The sequence below is a fragment of the Dendrobates tinctorius genome, unplaced genomic scaffold (assembly GCF_039654945.1).
Source record: "Dendrobates tinctorius isolate UK_male_01 unplaced genomic scaffold, ASM3965494v1 ptg000095l, whole genome shotgun sequence".
Taxonomy (NCBI): Eukaryota; Metazoa; Chordata; class Amphibia; order Anura; family Dendrobatidae; genus Dendrobates; species Dendrobates tinctorius.
In genome coordinates this window covers 10,457,278-10,479,900 of record NW_027361763.1, presented here as the reverse complement: position 1 = coordinate 10,479,900, position 22,623 = coordinate 10,457,278, and positions in this window count along the sequence as shown.

Sequence of the window (22,623 nt, the reverse complement as noted above, 5' to 3'; positions counted from 1 at the left end):
GACACTTTTGGATTGTGTGAGGCCCAATGAATATCTGAGCGCTATGTGACAGGCTCGATGGCACAGCTGTGACCAAAGTGACTAGACGATAAGGGAGATTTTGAATCTCTGCACACACTTTTGGACACTGGACACTTTTGGATTGTGTGAGGCCCAATGAATATCTGAGCGCTATGTGACAGGCTCGATGGCACAGCTGTGACCAAAGTGACTAGAGGATAAGGGAGATTTGAATCTCTGCACACACTTTTGGACACTGGACACTTTTGGATTGTGTGAGGCCCACTGATATCTGAGCGCTATGTCACAGGCTCGATGGCACAGCTGTGACCAAAGTGACTAGAGGATAAGGGAGATTTTGAATCTCTGCACACACTTTTGGACACTGGACACTTTTGGATTGTGTGAGGCCCAATGAATATCTGAGCGCTATATGACAGGCTCGATGGCACAGCTGTGACCAAAGTGACTAGAGGATAAGGGACATTTTGAATCTCGGCACACACTTTTGGACACTGGACACTTTTGGATTGTGTGAGGCCCAATGAATATCTGAGCGCTATGTGACAGGCTCGATGGCACAGCTGTGACCAAAGTGACTAGAGGATAAGGGAGATTTTGAATCTCTGCACACACTTTTGGACACTGGACACTTTTGGATTGTGTGAGGCCCAATGAATGTCTGAGCGCTATGTGACAGGCTCGATGGCACAGCTGTGACCAAAGTGACTAGAGGATAAGGGAGATTTTGAATCTCTGCACACACTTTTGGACACTGGACACTTTTGGATTGTGTGAGGTCCAATGAATATCTGAGTGCTATGTGACAGGCTCGATGGCACAGCTGTGACCAAAGTGACTAGAGGATAAGGGAGATTTTGAATCTCTGCACACACTTTTGGACACTGGACACTTTTGGATTGTGTGAGGCCCAATGAATATCTGAGCGCTATGTGACAGGCTCGATGGCACAGCTGTGACCAAAGTGACTAGAGGATAAGGGAGATTTTGAATCTCTGCACACACTTTTGGACACTGGACACTTTTGGATTGTTTGAGGCCCACTGATATCTGAGCGCTATGTGACAGGCTCGATGGCACAGCTGTGACCAAAGTGACTAGAGGATAAGGGAGATTTTGAATCTCTGCACACACTTTTGGACACTGGACACTTTTGGATTGTGTGAGGCCCACTGATATCTGAGCGCTATGTCACAGGCTCGATGGCACAGCTGTGACCAAAGTGACTAGAGGATAAGGGAGATTTTGAATCTCTGCACACACTTTTGGACACTGGACACTTTTGGATTGTGTGAGGCCCAATGAATATCTGAGCGCTATGTGACAAGCTCGATGGCACAGCTGTGACCAAAGTGACTAGAGGATAAGGGAGATTTTGAATCTCTGCACACACTTTTGGACACTGGACACTTTTGGATTGTGTGAGGCCCAATGAATATCTGAGCGCTATGTGACAGGCTCGATGGCACAGCTGTGACCAAAGTGACTAGAGGATAAGGGAGATTTTGAATCTCTGCACACACTTTTGGACACTGGACACTTTTGGATTGTGTGAGGCCCAATGAATATCTGAGCGCTATGTGACAGGCTCGATGGCACAGCTGTGACCAAAGTGACTAGAGGATAAGGGAGATTTTGAATCTCTGCACACACTTTTGGACACTGGACACTTTTGGATTGTGTGAGGCCCACTGATATCTGAGCGCTATGTGACAGGCTCGATGGCACAGCTGTGACCAAAGTGACTAGAGGATAAGGGAGATTTTGAATCTCTGCACACACTTTTGGACACTGGACACTTTTAGATTGTGCGAGGCCCACTGATATCTGAGCGCTATGTCACAGGCTCGATGGCACAGCTGTGACCAAAGTGACTAGAGGATAAGGGAGATTTTGAATCTCTGCACACACTTTTGGACACTGGACACTTTTGGATTGTGTGAGGCCCACTGATATCTGAGCGCTATGTGACAGGCTCGATGGCACAGCTGTGACCAAAGTGACTAGAGGATAAGGGAGATTTTGAATCTCTGCACACACTTTTGGACACTGGACACTTTTGGATTGTGTGAGGCCCACTGATATCTGAGCGCTATGTCACAGGCTCGATGGCACAGCTGTGACCAAAGTGACTAGAGGATAAGGGAGATTTTGAATCTCTGCACACACTTTTGGACACTGGACACTTTTGGATTGTGTGAGGCCCAATGAATATCTGAGCCCTATGTGACAGGCTCGATGGCACAGCTGTGAGCAAAGTGACTAGAGGATAAGGGAGATTTTGAATCTCTGCACACACTTTTGGACACTGGACACTTTTGGATTGTGTGAGGCCCAATGAATATCTGAGTGCTATGTGACAGGCTCGATGGCACAGCTGTGACCAAAGTGACTAGAGGATAAGGGAGATTTTGAATCTCTGCGCACACACTTTTGGACACTGGACACTTTTGGATTGTGTGAGGCCCACTGATATCTGAGCGCTATGTCACAGGCTCGATGGCACAGCTGTGACCAAAGTGACTAGAGGATAAGGGAGATTTTGAATCTCTGCACACACTTTTGGACACTGGACACTTTTGGATTGTGTGAGGCCCAATGAATATCTGAGCGCTATGTGACAGGCTCGATGGCACAGCTGTGACCAAAGTGACTAGAGGATAAGGGAGATTTTGAATCTCTGCACACACTTTTGGACACTGGACACTTCTGGATTGTGTGAGGCCCACTGATATCTGAGCGCTATGTGACAGGCTCGATGGCACAGCTGTGACCAAAGTGACTAGAGGATAAGGGAGATTTTGAATCTCTGCACACACTTTTGGACACTGGACACTTTTGGATTGTGCGAGGCCCACTGATATCTGAGCGCTATGTCACAGGCTCGATGGCACAGCTGTGACCAAAGTGACTAGAGGATAAGGGAGATTTTGAATCTCTGCACACACTTTTGGACACTGGACACTTTTGGATTGTGTGAGGCCCACTGATATCTGAGCGCTATGTGACAGGCTCGATGGCACAGCTGTGACCAAAGTGACTAGAGGATAAGGGAGATTTTGAATCTCTGCACACACTTTTGGACACTGGACACTTTTGGATTGTGTGAGGCCCACTGATATCTGAGCGCTATGTCACAGGCTCGATGGCACAGCTGTGACCAAAGTGACTAGAGGATAAGGGAGATTTTGAATCTCTGCACACACTTTTGGACACTGGACACTTTTGGATTGTGTGAGGCCCAATGAATATCTGAGCCCTATGTGACAGGCTCGATGGCACAGCTGTGAGCAAAGTGACTAGAGGATAAGGGAGATTTTGAATCTCTGCACACACTTTTGGACACTGGACACTTTTGGATTGTGTGAGGCCCAATGAATATCTGAGTGCTATGTGACAGGCTCGATGGCACAGCTGTGACCAAAGTGACTAGAGGATAAGGGAGATTTTGAATCTCTGCGCACACAGTTTTGGACACTGGACACTTTTGGATTGTGTGAGGCGCACTGATATCTGAGCGCTATGTCACAGGCTCGATGGCACAACTGTGACCAAAGTGACTAGAGGATAAGGGAGATTTTGAATCTCTGCACACACTTTTGGACACTGGACTCTTTTGGATTGTGTGAGGCCCAATGAATATCTGAGCGCTTTGTGACAGGCTCGATGGCACAGCTGTGACCAAAGTGACTAGAGGATAAGGGAGATTTTGAATCTCTGCACACACTTTTGGACACTGGACACTTTTGGATTGTGTGAGGCCCACTGATATCTGAGCGCTATGTCACAGGTTCGATGGCACAGCTGTGACCAAAGTGACTAGAGGATAAGGGAGATTTTGAATCTCTGCACACACTATTGGACACTGGACACTTTTGGATTGTGTGAGGCCCACTGATATCTGAGCGCTATGTGAAAGGCTCGATGGCACAGCTGTGACCAAAGTGACTAGAGGATAAGTGAGATTTTGAATCTCTGCACACACTTTTGGACACTGGACACTTTTGGATTGTGTGAGGCCCACTGATATCTGAGCGCTATGTCACAGGCTCGATGGCACAGCTTTTACCAAAGTGACTAGAGGATAAGGGAGATTTTGAATCTCTGCACACACTTTTGGACACTGGACACTTTTGGATTGTGTGAGGCCCAATGAATATCTGAGCGCTATGTGACAGGCTCGATGGCACAGCTGTGACCAAAGTGAATAGAGGATAAGGGAGATTTTGTATCTCTGCACACACTTTTGGACACTGGACACTTTTGGATTGTTTGAGGCCCACTGATATCTGAGCGCTATGTCACAGGCTCGATGGCACAGCTGTGACCAAAGTGACTAGAGGATAAGGGAGATTTTGAATCTCTGCACACACTTTTGGACACTGGACACTTTTGGATTGTGTGAGGCCCAATGAATATCTGAGCCCTATGTGACAGGCTCGATGGCACAGCTGTGAGCAAAGTGACTAGAGGATAAGGGAGATTTTGAATCTCTGCACACACTTTTGGACACTGGACACTTTTGGATTGTGTGAGGCCCAATGAATATCTGAGTGCTATGTGACAGGCTCGATGGCACAGCTGTGACCAAAGTGACTAGAGGATAAGGGAGATTTTGAATCTCTGCGCACACAGTTTTGGACACTGGACACTTTTGGATTGTGTGAGGCGCACTGATATCTGAGCGCTATGTCACAGGCTCGATGGCACAGCTGTGACCAAAGTGACTAGAGGATAAGGGAGATTTTGAATCTCTGCACACACTTTTGGACACTGGACTCTTTTGGATTGTGTGAGGCCCAATGAATATCTGAGCGCTTTGTGACAGGCTCGATGGCACAGCTGTGACCAAAGTGACTAGAGGATAAGGGAGATTTTGAATCTCTGCACACACTTTTGGACACTGGACACTTTTGGATTGTGTGAGGCCCACTGATATCTGAGCGCTATGTCACAGGTTCGATGGCACAGCTGTGACCAAAGTGACTAGAGGATAAGGGAGATTTTGAATCTCTGCACACACTATTGGACACTGGACACTTTTGGATTGTGTGAGGCCCACTGATATCTGAGCGCTATGTGAAAGGCTCGATGGCACAGCTGTGACCAAAGTGACTAGAGGATAAGTGAGATTTTGAATCTCTGCACACACTTTTGGACACTGGACACTTTTGGATTGTGTGAGGCCCACTGATATCTGAGCGCTATGTCACAGGCTCGATGGCACAGCTTTTACCAAAGTGACTAGAGGATAAGGGAGATTTTGAATCTCTGCACACACTTTTGGACACTGGACACTTTTGGATTGTGTGAGGCCCAATGAATATCTGAGCGCTATGTGACAGGCTCGATGGCACAGCTGTGACCAAAGTGAATAGAGGATAAGGGAGATTTTGTATCTCTGCACACACTTTTGGACACTGGACACTTTTGGATTGTTTGAGGCCCACTGATATCTGAGCGCTATGTCACAGGCTCGATGGCACAGCTGTGATCAAAGTGACTAGAGGATAAGGGAGATTTTGAATCTCTGCACACACTTTTGGACACTGGACACTTTTGGATTGTGTGAGGCCCAATGAATATCTGAGCGCTATATGACAGGCTCGATGGCACAGCTGTGACCAAAGTGACTAGAGGATAAGGGAGATTTTGAATCTCTGCACACACTTTTGGACACTGGACACTTTTGGATTGTGTGAGGCCCAATGAATATCTGAGCACTATGTGACAGGCTCGATGGCACAGCTGTGATCAAAGTGACTAGAGGATAAGGGAGATTTTGAATCTCTGCACACACTTTTGGACACTGGACACTTTTGGATTGTGTGAGGCCCAATGAATATCTGAGCGCTATGTGACAGGCTCGATGGCACAGCTGTGACCAAAGTGACTAGAGGATAAGGGAGATTTTGAATCTCTGTACACACTTTTGGACACTGGACACTTTTGGATTGTGTGAGGCCCACTGATATCTGAGCGCTATGTGACAGGCTCGAAGGCACAGCTGTGACCAAAGTGACTAGAGGATAAGGGAGATTTTGAATCTCTGCACACACTTTTGGACACTGGACACTTTTGGATTGTGTGAGGCCCAATGAATATCTGAGCGCTATGTGACAGGCTCGATGGCACAGCTGTGACCAAAGTGACTAGAGGATAAGGGAGATTTTGAATCTCTGCACACACTTTTGGACACTGGACACTTTTGGATTGTGTGAGGCCCACTGATATCTGTGCGCTATGTCACAGGCTCGATGGCACAGCTGTGACCAACGTGACTAGAGGATAAGGGAGATTTTGAATCTCTGCAAAAACTTTTGGACACTGGACACTTTTGGATTGTGTGAGGCCCAATGAATATCTGAGCGCTATGTGACAGGCTCGATGGCACAGCTGTGACCAAAGTGACTAGAGGATAAGGGACATTTTGAATCTCTGCACACTCTTTTGGACACTGGACACTTTTGGATTGTGTGAGGCCCACTGATATCTGAGCGCTATGTCACAGGCTCGATGGCACAGCTGTGACCAAAGTGACTAGAGGATAAGGGAGATTTTGAATCTCTGCACACACTTTTGGACACTGGACACTTTTGGATTGTGTGAGGCCCAATGAATATCTGAGCGCTATGTGACAGGCTCGATGGCACAGCTGTGACCAAAGTGACTAGAGGATAAGGGAGATTTTGAATCTCTGCACACACTTTTGGACACTGGACACTTTTGGATTGTGTGAGGAAAAATGAATATCTGAGCGCTATGTGACAGGCTCGATAGCACAGCTGTGACCAAAGTGACTAGAGGATAAGGGAGATTTTGAATCTCTGCACACACTTTTGGACACTGGACACTTTTGGATTGTGTGAGGCCCAATGAATATCTGAGCGCTATGTGACAGGCTCGATGGCACAGCTTTGACCAAAGTGACTAGAGGATAAGGGAGATTTTGAATCTCTGCACACACTTTTGGACACTGGACACTTTTGGATTGTGTGAGGCCCACTGATATCTGAGCGCTATGTGACAGGCTCGATGGCACAGCTGTTACCAAAGTGACTAGAGGATAAGGGAGATTTTGAATCTCTGCACACACTTTTGGACACTGGACACTTTTGGATTGTGTGAGGCCCACTGATATCTGAGCGCTATGTGACAGGCTCGATGGCACAGCTGTGACCAAAGTGACTAGAGGATAAGGGAGATTTTGAATCTCTGCACACACTTTTGGACACTGGACACTTTTGGATTGTGTGAGGCCCAATGAATATCTGAGCACTATGTGACAGGCTCGATGGCACAGCTGTGACCAAAGTGACTAGAGGATAAGGAAGATTTTGAATCTCTGCACACACTTTTGGACACTGGACACTTTTGGATTGTGTGAGGCCCAATGAATATCTGAGCGCTATGTGACAGGCTCGATGGCACAGCTGTGACCAAAGTGACTAGAGGATAAGGGAGATTTTGAATCTCTGCACACACTTTTGGACACTGGACACTTTTGGATTGTGTGAGGCCCAATGAATATCTGAGCGCTATGTGACAGGCTCGATGGCACAGCTGTGACCAAAGTGAATAGAGGATAAGGGAGATTTTGAATGTCTGCACACACTTTTGGACACTGGACACTTTTGGATTGTGTGAGGCCCAATGAATATCTGAGCGCTATGTGACAGGCTCGATGGCACAGCTGTGACCAAAGTGACTAGAGGATAAGGGAGATTTTGAATCTCTGTACACACTTTTGGACACTGGACACTTTTGGATTGTTTGAGGCCCACTGATATCTGAGCGCTATGTGACAGGCTCGATGGCACAGCTGTGACCAAAGTGACTAGAGGATAAGGGAGATTTTGAATCTCTGCACACACTTTTGGACACTGGACACTTTTGGATTGTGTGAGGCCCAATGAATATCTGAGCGCTATGTGACAGGCTCGATGGCACAGCTGTGACCAAAGTGACTAGAGGATAAGGGAGATTTTGAATCTCTGCACACACTTTTGGACACTGGACACTTTTGGATTGTGTGAGGCCCACTGATATCTGAGCGCTATGTCACAGGCTCGATGGCACAGCTGTGACCAAAGTGACTAGAGGATAAGGGAGATTTTGAATCTCTGCAAAATCGTTTGGACACTGGACACTTTTGGATTGTGTGAGGCCCAATGAATATCTGAGCGCTATGTGACAGGCTCGATGGCACAGCTGTGACCAAAGTGACTAGAGGATAAGGGAGATTTTGAATCTCTGCACACACTTTTGGACACTGGACACTTTTGGATTGTGTGAGGCCCAATGAATATCTGAGCGCTATGTGACAGGCTCGATGGCACAGGTTTGACCAAAGTGACTAGAGGATAAGGGAGATTTTGAATCTCTGCACACACTTTTGGACACTGGACACTTTTGGATTGTGTGAGGCCCACTGATATCTGAGCGCTATGTGACAGGCTCGATGGCACAGCTGTGACCAAAGTGACTAGAGGATAAGGGAGATTTTGAATTTCTGCACACACTTTTGGACACTGGACACTTTTGGATTGTGTGAGGCCCACTGATATCTGAGCGCTATGTGACAGGCTCGATGGCACAGCTGTGACCAAAGTGACTAGAGGATAAGGGAGATTTTGAATCTCTGCACACACTTTTGGACACTGGACACTTTTGGATTGTGTGAGGCCCAATGAATATCTGAGCGCTATATGACAGGCTCGATGGCACAGCTGTGACCAAAGTGACTAGAGGATAAGGGAGATTTTGAATCTCTGCACACACTTTTGGACACTGGACACTTTTGGATTGTGTGAGGCCCAATGAATATCTGAGCGCTATGTGACAGGCTCGATGGCACAGCTGTGACCAAAGTGACTAGACGATAAGGGAGATTTTGAATCTCTGCACACACTTTTGGACACTGGACACTTTTGGATTGTGTGAGGCCCAATGAATATCTGAGCGCTATGTGACAGGCTCGATGGCACAGCTGTGACCAAAGTGACTAGAGGATAAGGGAGATTTTGAATCTCTGCACACACTTTTGGACACTGGACACTTTTGGATTGTGTGAGGCCCAATGAATATCTGAGCGCTATGTGACAGGCTCGATGGCACAGCTGTGACCAAAGTGACTAGAGGATAAGGGAGATTTTGAATCTCTGCACACACTTTTGGACACTGGACACTTTTGGATTGTGTGAGGCCCAATGAATATCTGAGCGCTATGTGACAGGCTCGATGGCACAGCTGTGACCAAAGTGACTAGACGATAAGGGAGATTTTGAATCTCTGCACACACTTTTGGACACTGGACACTTTTGGATTGTGTGAGGCCCAATGAATATCTGAGCGCTATGTGACAGGCTCGATGGCACAGCTGTGACCAAAGTGACTAGAGGATAATGGAGATTTTGAATCTCTGCACACACTTTTGGACACTGGACACTTTTGGATTGTGTGAGGCCCAATGAATATCTGAGCGCTATGTGACAGGCTCGATGGCACAGCTGTGACCAAAGTGACTAGAGGATAAGGGAGATTTTGAATCTCTGCACACACTTTTGGACACTGGACACTTTTGGATTGTGTGAGGCCCACTGATATCTGAGCGCTATGTGACAGGCTCGATGGCACAGCTGTGACCAAAGTGACTAGAGGATAAGGGAGATTTTGAATCTCTGCACACACTTTTGGACACTGGACACTTTTGGATTGTGTGAGGCCCACTGACATCTGAGCGCTATGTCACAGGCTCGATGGCACAGCTGTGACCAAAGTGACTAGAGGATAAGGGAGATTTTGAATCTCTGCACACACTTTTGGACACTGGACACTTTTGGATTGTGTGAGGCTCAATGAATATCTGATCGCTATGTGACAGGCTCGATGGCACAGCTGTGACCAAAGTGACTAGAGGATAAGGGAGATTTTGAATCTCTGCACACACTTTTGGACACTGGACACTTTTGGATTGTTTGAGGCCCACTGATATCTGAGCGCTATGTGACATTCTCGATGGCACAGCTGTGACCAAAGTGACTAGAGGATAAGGGAGATTTTGAATCTCTGCACACACTTTTGGACACTGGACACTTTTGGATTGTGTGAGGCCCAATGAATATCTGAGCGCTATATGACAGGCTCGATGGCACAGCTGTGACCAAAGTGACTAGAGGATAAGGGAGATTTTGAATCTCTGCACACACTTTTGGACACTGGACACTTTTGGATTGTGTGAGGCCCACTGATATCTGAGCGCTATGTGACAGGCTCAATGGCACAGCTGTGACCAAAGTGACTAGAGGATAAGGGAGATTTTGAATCTCTGCACACACTTTTGGACACTTGACACTTTTGGATTGTGTGAGGCCCACTGATATCTGAGCGCTATGTGACAGGCTCGATGGCACAGCTGTGACCAAAGTGACTAGAGGATAAGGGAGATTTTCAATCTCTGCACACACTTTTGGACACTGGACACTTTTGGATTGTGTGAGGCCCAATGAATATCTGAGCGCTATGTGACAGACTCGATGGCACAGCTGTGACCAAAGTGACTAGAGGATAAGGGAGATTTTGAATCTCTGCACACACTTTTGGACACTGGACACTTTTGGATTGTGTGAGGCCCACTGATATCTGAGCGGTATGTCACAGACTCGATGGCACAGCTGTGACCAAAGTGACTAGAGGATAAGGGAGATTTTGAATCTCTGCACACACTTTTGGACACTGGACACTTTTGGATTGTGTGAGGCCCACTGATATCTGAGCGCTATGTCAAAGGCTCGATGGCACAGCTGTGACCAAAGTGACTAGAGGATAAGGGAGATTTTGAATCTCTGCACACACTTTTGGACACTGGACACTTTTGGATTGTGTGAGGCCCAATGAATATCTGAGCGCTATGTGACAGGCTCGATGGCACAGCTGTGACCAAAGTGACTAGAGGATAAGGGAGATTTTGAATCTCTGCACACACTTTTGGACACTGGACACTTTTGGATTGTGTGAGGCCCACTGATATCTGAGCGCTATGTGACAGGCTCGATGGCACAGCTGTGACCAAAGTGACTAGAGGATAAGGGAGATTTTGAATCTCTGCACACACTTTTGGACACTGGACACTTTTGGATTGTGTGAGGCCCAATGAATATCTGAGCGCTATATGACAGGCTCGATGGCACAGCTGTGACCAAAGTGACTAGAGGATAAGGGAGATTTTGAATCTCTGCACACACTTTTGGACACTGGACACTTTTGGATTGTGTGAGGCCCAATGAATATCTGAGCGCTATGTGACAGGCTCGATGGCACAGCTGTGACCAAAGTGACTAGACGATAAGGGAGATTTTGAATCTCTGCACACACTTTTGGACACTGGACACTTTTGGATTGTGTGAGGCCCAATGAATATCTGAGCGCTATGTGACAGGCTCGATGGCACAGCTGTGACCAAAGTGACTAGAGGATAAGGGAGATTTTGAATCTCTGCACACACTTTTGGACACTGGACACTTTTGGATTGTGTGAGGCCCAATGAATATCTGAGCGCTATGTGACAGGCTCGATGGCACAGCTGTGACCAAAGTGACTAGAGGATAAGGGAGATTTTGAATCTCTGCACACACTTTTGGACACTGGACACTTTTGGATTGTGTGAGGCCCAATGAATATCTGAGCGCTATGTGACAGGCTCGATGGCACAGCTGTGACCAAAGTGACTAGACGATAAGGGAGATTTTGAATCTCTGCACACACTTTTGGACACTGGACACTTTTGGATTGTGTGAGGCCCAATGAATATCTGAGCGCTATGTGACAGGCTCGATGGCACAGCTGTGACCAAAGTGACTAGAGGATAATGGAGATTTTGAATCTCTGCACACACTTTTGGACACTGGACATTTTTGGATTGTGTGAGGCCCAATGAATATCTGAGCGCTATGTGACAGGCTCGATGGCACAGCTGTGACCAAAGTGACTAGAGGATAAGGGAGATTTTGAATCTCTGCACACACTTTTGGACACTGGACACTTTTGGATTGTGTGAGGCCCACTGATATCTGAGCGCTATGTGACAGGCTCGATGGCACAGCTGTGACCAAAGTGACTAGAGGATAAGGGAGATTTTGAATCTCTGCACACACTTTTGGACACTGGACACTTTTGGATTGTGTGAGGCCCACTGACATCTGAGCGCTATGTCACAGGCTCGATGGCACAGCTGTGACCAAAGTGACTAGAGGATAAGGGAGATTTTGAATCTCTGCACACACTTTTGGACACTGGACACTTTTGGATTGTGTGAGGCTCAATGAATATCTGATCGCTATGTGACAGGCTCGATGGCACAGCTGTGACCAAAGTGACTAGAGGATAAGGGAGATTTTGAATCTCTGCACACACTTTTGGACACTGGACACTTTTGGATTGTTTGAGGCCCACTGATATCTGAGCGCTATGTGACATTCTCGATGGCACAGCTGTGACCAAAGTGACTAGAGGATAAGGGAGATTTTGAATCTCTGCACACACTTTTGGACACTGGACACTTTTGGATTGTGTGAGGCCCAATGAATATCTGAGCGCTATATGACAGGCTCGATGGCACAGCTGTGACCAAAGTGACTAGAGGATAAGGGAGATTTTGAATCTCTGCACACACTTTTGGACACTGGACACTTTTGGATTGTGTGAGGCCCACTGATATCTGAGCGCTATGTGACAGGCTCAATGGCACAGCTGTGACCAAAGTGACTAGAGGATAAGGGAGATTTTGAATCTCTGCACACACTTTTGGACACTTGACACATTTTTGGATTGTGTGAGGCCCACTGATATCTGAGCGCTATGTGACAGGCTCGATGGCACAGCTGTGACCAAAGTGACTAGAGGATAAGGGAGATTTTCAATCTCTGCACACACTTTTGGACACTGGACACTTTTGGATTGTGTGAGGCCCAATGAATATCTGAGCGCTATGTGACAGACTCGATGGCACAGCTGTGACCAAAGTGACTAGAGGATAAGGGAGATTTTGAATCTCTGCACACACTTTTGGACACTGGACACTTTTGGATTGTGTGAGGCCCACTGATATCTGAGCGGTATGTCACAGACTCGATGGCACAGCTGTGACCAAAGTGACTAGAGGATAAGGGAGATTTTGAATCTCTGCACACACTTTTGGACACTGGACACTTTTGGATTGTGTGAGGCCCACTGATATCTGAGCGCTATGTCAAAGGCTCGATGGCACAGCTGTGACCAAAGTGACTAGAGGATAAGGGAGATTTTGAATCTCTGCACACACTTTTGGACACTGGACACTTTTGGATTGTGTGAGGCCCAATGAATATCTGAGCGCTATGTGACAGGCTCGATGGCACAGCTGTGACCAAAGTGACTAGAGGATAAGGGAGATTTTGAATCTCTGCACACACTTTTGGACACTGGACACTTTTGGATTGTGTGAGGCCCAATGAATATCTGAGCGCTATGTGACAGGCTCGATGGCACAGCTGTGACCAAAGTGACTAGAGGATAAGGGAGATTTTGAATCTCTGCACACACTTTTGGACACTGGACACTTTTGGATTGTGTGAGGCCCAATGAATATCTGAGCGCTATGTGACAGGCTCGATGGCACAGCTGTGACCAAAGTGACTAGAGGATAAGGGAGATTTTGAATCTCTGCACACACTTTTGGACACTGGACACTTTTGGATTGTGTGAGGCCCACTGATATCTGAGCGCTATGTGACAGGCTCGATGGCACAGCTGTGACCAAAGTGACTAGAGGAAAAGGGAGATTTTGAATCTCTGCACACACTTTTGGACACTGGACACTTTTGGATTGTGTGAGGCCCAATGAATATCTGAGCGCTTTGTGACAGGCTCGATGGCACAGCTGTGACCAAAGTGACTAGAGGATAAGGGAGATTTTGAATCTCTGCACACACTTTTGGACACTGGACACTTTTGGATTGTGTGAGGCCCACTGATATCTGAGCGCTATGTGACAGGCTCGATGGCACAGCTGTGACCAAAGTGACTAGAGGATAAGGGAGATTTTGAATCTCTGCACACACTTTTGGACACTGGACACTTTTGGATTGTGTGAGGCCCACTGATATCTGAGCGCTATGTGACAGGCTCGATGGCACAGCTGTGACCAAAATGACTAGAGGATAAGGGAGATTTTGAATCTCTGCACACACTTTTGGACACTGGACACTTTTGGATTGTGTGAGGCCCACTGATATCTGAGCGCTATGTCACAGGCTCGATGGCACAGCTGTGACCAAAGTGACTAGAGGATAAGGGAGATTTTGAATCTCTGCACACACTTTTGAACACTGGACACTTTTGGATTGTGTGAGGCCCAATGAATATCTGAGCCCTATGTGACAGGCTCGATGGCACAGCTGTGACCAAAGTGACTAGAGGATAAGGGAGATTTTGAATCTCTGCACACACTTTTGGACACTGGACACTTTTGGATTGTGTGAGGCCCACTGATATCTGAGCGCTATGTCACAGGCTCGATGGCACAGCTGTGACCAAAATGACTAGAGGATAAGGGAGATTTTGAATCTCTGCACACACTTTTGGACACTGGACACTTTTGGATTGTGTGAGGCCCAATGAATATCTGAGCGCTATGTGACAGGCTCGATGGCACAGCTGTGACCAAAGTGACTAGACGATAAGGGAGATTTTGAATCTCTGCACACACTTTTGGACACTGGACACTTTTGGATTGTGTGAGGCCCAATGAATATCTGAGCGCTATGTGACAGGCTCGATGGCACAGCTGTGACCAAAGTGACTAGAGGATAAGGGAGATTTTGAATCTCTGCACACACTTTTGGACACTGGACACTTTTGGATTGTGTGAGGCCCAATGAATATCTGAGCGCTATGTGACAGGCTCGATGGCACAGCTGTGACCAAAGTGACTAGAGGATAAGGGAGATTTTGAATCTCTGCACACACTTTTGGACACTGGACACTTTTGGATTGTGTGAGGCCCAATGAATATCTGAGCGCTATGTGACAGGCTCGATGGCACAGCTGTGACCAAAGTGACTAGACGATAAGGGAGATTTTGAATCTCTGCACACACTTTTGGACACTGGACACTTTTGGATTGTGTGAGGCCCAATGAATATCTGAGCGCTATGTGACAGGCTCGATGGCACAGCTGTGACCAAAGTGACTAGAGGATAATGGAGATTTTGAATCTCTGCACACACTTTTGGACACTGGACATTTTTGGATTGTGTGAGGCCCAATGAATATCTGAGCGCTATGTGACAGGCTCGATGGCACAGCTGTGACCAAAGTGACTAGAGGATAAGGGAGATTTTGAATCTCTGCACACACTTTTGGACACTGGACACTTTTGGATTGTGTGAGGCCCACTGATATCTGAGCGCTATGTGACAGGCTCGATGGCACAGCTGTGACCAAAGTGACTAGAGGATAAGGGAGATTTTGAATCTCTGCACACACTTTTGGACACTGGACACTTTTGGATTGTGTGAGGCCCACTGACATCTGAGCGCTATGTCACAGGCTCGATGGCACAGCTGTGACCAAAGTGACTAGAGGATAAGGGAGATTTTGAATCTCTGCACACACTTTTGGACACTGGACACTTTTGGATTGTGTGAGGCTCAATGAATATCTGATCGCTATGTGACAGGCTCGATGGCACAGCTGTGACCAAAGTGACTAGAGGATAAGGGAGATTTTGAATCTCTGCACACACTTTTGGACACTGGACACTTTTGGATTGTTTGAGGCCCACTGATATCTGAGCGCTATGTGACATTCTCGATGGCACAGCTGTGACCAAAGTGACTAGAGGATAAGGGAGATTTTGAATCTCTGCACACACTTTTGGACACTGGACACTTTTGGATTGTGTGAGGCCCAATGAATATCTGAGCGCTATATGACAGGCTCGATGGCACAGCTGTGACCAAAGTGACTAGAGGATAAGGGAGATTTTGAATCTCTGCACACACTTTTGGACACTGGACACTTTTGGATTGTGTGAGGCCCACTGATATCTGAGCGCTATGTGACAGGCTCAATGGCACAGCTGTGACCAAAGTGACTAGAGGATAAGGGAGATTTTGAATCTCTGCACACACTTTTGGACACTTGACACATTTTTGGATTGTGTGAGGCCCACTGATATCTGAGCGCTATGTGACAGGCTCGATGGCACAGCTGTGACCAAAGTGACTAGAGGATAAGGGAGATTTTCAATCTCTGCACACACTTTTGGACACTGGACACTTTTGGATTGTGTGAGGCCCAATGAATATCTGAGCGCTATGTGACAGACTCGATGGCACAGCTGTGACCAAAGTGACTAGAGGATAAGGGAGATTTTGAATCTCTGCACACACTTTTGGACACTGGACACTTTTGGATTGTGTGAGGCCCACTGATATCTGAGCGGTATGTCACAGACTCGATGGCACAGCTGTGACCAAAGTGACTAGAGGATAAGGGAGATTTTGAATCTCTGCACACACTTTTGGACACTGGACACTTTTGGATTGTGTGAGGCCCACTGATATCTGAGCGCTATGTCAAAGGCTCGATGGCACAGCTGTGACCAAAGTGACTAGAGGATAAGGGAGATTTTGAATCTCTGCACACACTTTTGGACACTGGACACTTTTGGATTGTGTGAGGCCCAATGAATATCTGAGCGCTATGTGACAGGCTCGATGGCACAGCTGTGACCAAAGTGACTAGAGGATAAGGGAGATTTTGAATCTCTGCACACACTTTTGGACACTGGACACTTTTGGATTGTGTGAGGCCCAATGAATATCTGAGCGCTATGTGACAGGCTCGATGGCACAGCTGTGACCAAAGTGACTAGAGGATAAGGGAGATTTTGAATCTCTGCACACACTTTTGGACACTGGACACTTTTGGATTGTGTGAGGCCCAATGAATATCTGAGCGCTATGTGACAGGCTCGATGGCACAGCTGTGACCAAAGTGACTAGAGGATAAGGGAGATTTTGAATCTCTGCACACACTTTTGGACACTGGACACTTTTGGATTGTGTGAGGCCCACTGATATCTGAGCGCTATGTGACAGGCTCGATGGCACAGCTGTGACCAAAGTGACTAGAGGAAAAGGGAGATTTTGAATCTCTGCACACACTTTTGGACACTGGACACTTTTGGATTGTGTGAGGCCCAATGAATATCTGAGCGCTTTGTGACAGGCTCGATGGCACAGCTGTGACCAAAGTGACTAGAGGATAAGGGAGATTTTGAATCTCTGCACACACTTTTGGACACTGGACACTTTTGGATTGTGTGAGGCCCACTGATATCTGAGCGCTATGTGACAGGCTCGATGGCACAGCTGTGACCAAAGTGACTAGAGGATAAGGGAGATTTTGAATCTCTGCACACACTTTTGGACACTGGACACTTTTGGATTGTGTGAGGCCCACTGATATCTGAGCGCTATGTGACAGGCTCGATGGCACAGCTGTGACCAAAATGACTAGAGGATAAGGGAGATTTTGAATCTCTGCACACACTTTTGGACACTGGACACTTTTGGATTGTGTGAGGCCCACTGATATCTGAGCGCTATGTCACAGGCTCGATGGCACAGCTGTGACCAAAGTGACTAGAGGATAAGGGAGATTTTGAATCTCTGCACACACTTTTGAACACTGGACACTTTTGGATTGTGTGAGGCCCAATGAATATCTGAGCCCTATGTGACAGGCTCGATGGCACAGCTGTGACCAAAGTGACTAGAGGATAAGGGAGATTTTGAGTCTCTGCACACACTTTTGGACACTGGACACTTTTGGATTGTGTGAGGCCCACTGATATCTGAGCGCTATGTCACAGGCTCGATGGCACAGCTGTGACCAAAGTGACTAGAGGATAAGGGAGATTTTGAATCTCTGCACACACTTTTGGACACTGGACACTTTTGGATTGTGTGAGGCCCAATGAATATCTGAGCGCTATGTGACAGGCTCGATGGCACAGCTGTGACCAAAGTGACTAGAGGATAAGGGAGATTTTGAATCTCTGCACACACTTTTGGACACTGGACACTTTTGGATTGTGTGAGGCCCAATGAATATCTGAGCGCTATGTGACAGGCTCGATGGCACAGCTGTGACCAAAGTGACTAGAGGATAAGGGAGATTTTGAATCTCTGCACACACTTTTGGACACTGGACACTTTTGGATTGCTTGAGGCCCAATGAATATCTGAGCGCTATGTGACAGGCTCGATGGCACAGCTGTGACCAAAGTGACTAGAGGATAAGGGAGATTTTGAATCTCTGCACACACTTTTGGACACTGGACACTTTTGGATTGTGTGAGGCCCAATGAATATCTGAGCGCTATGTGACAGGCTCGATGGCACAGCTGTGACCAAAGTGACTAGAGGATAAGGGAGATTTTGAATCTCTGCACACACTTTTGGACACTGGACACTTTTGGATTGTGTGAGGCCCAATGAATATCTGAGCGCTATGTGACAGGCTCGATGGCACAGCTGTCCCAATGAATATCTGAGCGCTATGTGACAGGCTCGATGGCACAGCTGTGACCAAAGTGACTAGAGGATAAGGGAGATTTTGAATCTCTGCACACACTTTTGGACACTGGACACTTTTGGATTGTGTGAGGCCCAATGAATATCTGAGCGCTATGTGACAGGCTCGATGGCACAGCTGTGACCAAAGTGACTAGAGGATAATGGAGATTTTGAATCTCTGCACACACTTTTGGACACTGGACACTTTTGGATTGTGTGAGGCCCAATGAATATCTGAGCGCTATGTGACAGGCTCGATGGCACAGCTGTGACCAAAGTGACTAGAGGATAAGGGAGATTTTGAATCTCTGCACACACTTTTGGACACTGGACACTTTTGGATTGTGTGAGGCCCACTGATATCTGAGCGCTATGTGACAGGCTCGATGGCACAGCTGTGACCAAAGTGACTAGAGGATAAGGGAGATTTTGAATCTCTGCACACACTTTTGGACACTGGACACTTTTGGATTGTGTGAGGCCCACTGATATCTGAGCGCTATGTCACAGGCTCGATGGCACAGCTGTGACCAAAGTGAGTAGAGGATAAGGGAGATTTTGAATCTCTGCACACACTTTTGGACACTGGACACTTTTGGATTGTGTGAGGCCCAATGAATATCTGAGCGCTATGTGACAGGCTCGATGGCACAGCTGTGACCAAAGTGACTAGAGGATAAGGGAGATTTTGAATCTCTGCACACACTTTTGGACACTGGACACTTTTGGATTGTGTGAGGCCCACTGATATCTGAACGCTATGTCACAGGCTCGATGGCACAGCTGTGACCAAAGTGACTAGAGGATAAGGGAGATTTTGAATCTCTGCACACACTTTTGGACACTGGACACTTTTGGATTGTGTGAGGCCCAATGAATATCTGAGCGCTATATGACAGGCTCGATGGCACAGCTGTGACCAAAGTGACTAGAGGATAAGGGAGATTTTAGAATCATGGAATCATAGAATCATAGAATCATAGAATCGTAGAGTTGGAAGGGACCTCCTGGGCCATCTGGTCCAACCCCCTGCTCAAAGCAGGATTCGCTAAATCATCCCAGTCAGATGTCTGTCCAGCCTCTGTTTGAAGACTTCCATTGAAGGAGAACTCACCACTTCTCGTGGCAGCCTGTTCCACTCATTGATCACTCTAACTGTCAAAAAGTTTTTTCTAATATCTAATCTGTGTCTCCTCCCATTCAGTTTCATCCCATTGCTTGTAGTCTTTCCTTGTGCAAATGAGAATAAAGTTGATCCTTCTACAATGTGACAGCCCTTTAGATATTTGTAGACAGCTATTAAGTCTCCTCTCAGTCTTCTCTTTTGCAAACTAAACATTCCCAAATCCTGCAACCTTTCCTCATAAGACAGGGTTTGCAGACCGGTCACCATTCTGGTCGCTCTTTTCTGAACTTGCTCCAGTTTGTTGATGTCTTTTTTAAAATGTGGTGCCCAAAACTGGACACAATATTCCAGATGAGGTCTGACCAAAGAGGAGTAGAGGGAAATAATGACTTCACGTGATCTAGACTGTATGCTTCTCTTAATACATCCTAGAATTGCATTTGCCTTTTTTGCTGCTGCATCACACTGTTGACTCATATTCAGTCTGTGATCTATTAGTATACCCAAGTCTTTTTCACATGTGCTGTCACTTAGCCCTATTCCTCCCATTCTATATATGCTTTTTTCATTTTTATTGCCCAGATGTAGTACTTTGCATTTCTCCCTGTTAAAAACCATTCTGTTAGTTGCTGCCCACTTCTCCAGTTTATTTAAATCTTTTTGAATCTTCTCTCTCTCCTCTCTAGTATTAGCTATCCCTCCTAGCTTTGTGTCATCAGCAAATTTAATCAGTTTACCCTCAATTCCTTCATCTAAATCGTTGATAAAGATGTTGAACAATACAGGGCCCAGGACAGAGCCCTGTGGTACCCCACTTGAGACATTCTTCCAACTGGATGTGCAGCCATTTACGACCACTCTTTGGGTCCGATCACTAAGCCAGTTATGAATCCACCTAACAGTTGCCTTGTCCATTCCATACTTAGTCATTTTTCAATAAGGATTGTATGAGAGACTTTGTCAAATGCTTTGCTGAAGTCAAGATATACTATATCTACAGCATTTCCTTGATCCACCCAATCAGTGATACCGTCATAGAAGGAAATTAAGTTAGTCTGACATGACTTATCAGTTACAAACCCATGCTGACTCTGTTTAATCACTTCATTCTTATCCAGGTATTGACATACATGTTGTTTAATAATTTGTTCAAAGATCTTTCCTGGTATAGAAGTCAGACTCACCGGCCTATAGTTGCCTGGGTCCACCTTCTTCCCCTTTTTGAAGATAGGAACAACATTTGCTCTTCTCCAGTCTTCTGGCACTTCTCCTGTTCTCCAAGAATTTTCAAAGATTATGGAGAGGGGTTCAAAAATTTCTTCTGCTATCTCCTTCAGTACTCTGGGGTGTAATTCATCTGGACCTGGAGACTTGAATTCATTTAGGTTAGCTAAGTGTTTCCTCACTATCTTTCTGTTTATAGATATCCTGGATTCTTCTATTCCCTTAATAGGACAGTGAATAACAGTTGATGTTGCATTTCCTTTCTGAGAGAAAACAGATGCAAAATAGGAATTTAAAAGTTCAGCCTTCTCAACATCCTGTCTTACCATTTCATCATTTTCATCCTGTAAAAATACTATAGCATCTTTGACTTTTCTTTTACTTTTGACATATCCCCAAAATCCTTTATTATTGCTTTTGACATCTCTTGCAAGCCTCAGTTCATTTTCAGCTTTAGATAATCTGATTTGTGCCCTGCAGGTTCTGCAGACAGCATTATATTCTTCTTTAGATATGCCTCCCTCTTTCCATTTTATAAACATTTTTTTCTTCCTTTTTAGCATGTGCTTAAGTTCTGTGTTCATCCATCCTGGTTTCCTTAAATGCTTCCTATTCTTCCCTCTTTTCGGAATTGTTAACAACTGTGCATTGAGAATTTCATTTTTCAAGATTTCCCATCCTTCCTGGACATATTTGTCTTTAAGGATATCCAGCCATTGGATCCCTCCAATTCTCTTTCTGAATCCCTTAAAATCTGCCTTTCTGAAATCTAACCTTGACGTCTGAGTCTTCACAGGTCTTCCAAAGTTATCCAAAATTCTAAAATAGCATGGTCGCTACCTCCTAGGGTCCCAGCCACTTTTACCTCCTCAACCATTTCCTCCCTGTTTATAAGGATTAGATCCAAGGTAGCAGTTCCCCTTGTTTTCTCCCTTACCTTTTGGAAGATAAAGTTGTCAGCAAGAGAGGATAAGAATTTCCTTGACCTGTTAGTTTTGCCTGAGAGAGATTCCCAACAAATGTCTGGATAGTTGAAATCTCCCATGACAACCATGTCATATTTTTTGGAGAACTTGGCCATCTGATGCATAAAGAGTTCATCTATATCTTCGGCTTGCACAGGCGGCCTGTAGTAAATGCCTACAATGGTGTCCTTTCCATTGTTCTGTCCTTGTATTCTTACCCAAACAGTTTCCACAGAACTCCCAGTCTCTGAAGCTTCAATCTCTGTGCAGATATACGCGTTTCGAACATACAATGCGACACCCCCTCCTCGTTTATCAAGTCTGTTTCTTGCAAATAAGTTGTATCCTTCTAGTCTTGTATTCCAATCATGTGTATTGTCCCACCAAGTTTCAGTGATTCCAATGACATCATATTTCTTTTCCTGTGTTAGTAGTTCCAATTCTCCTTGTTTGTTGCCCATGCTTTGTGCATTAGTATAGAAACATTTTAGTTTGTGATTGGTTTCTCTTTCTCCAATATTTTTATTAATTAGATTCTTTCGTCTTTGTTCTTCCTTTCCACTTCTAATAGCAGAGTTCTCAATAGCATTTGTCAGGTGTATGGCTTTTTCTGGTCTTTTGTTTCCCTTCCCATGTTGTTCTAGTTTAAAGCTCTCCTTACAAG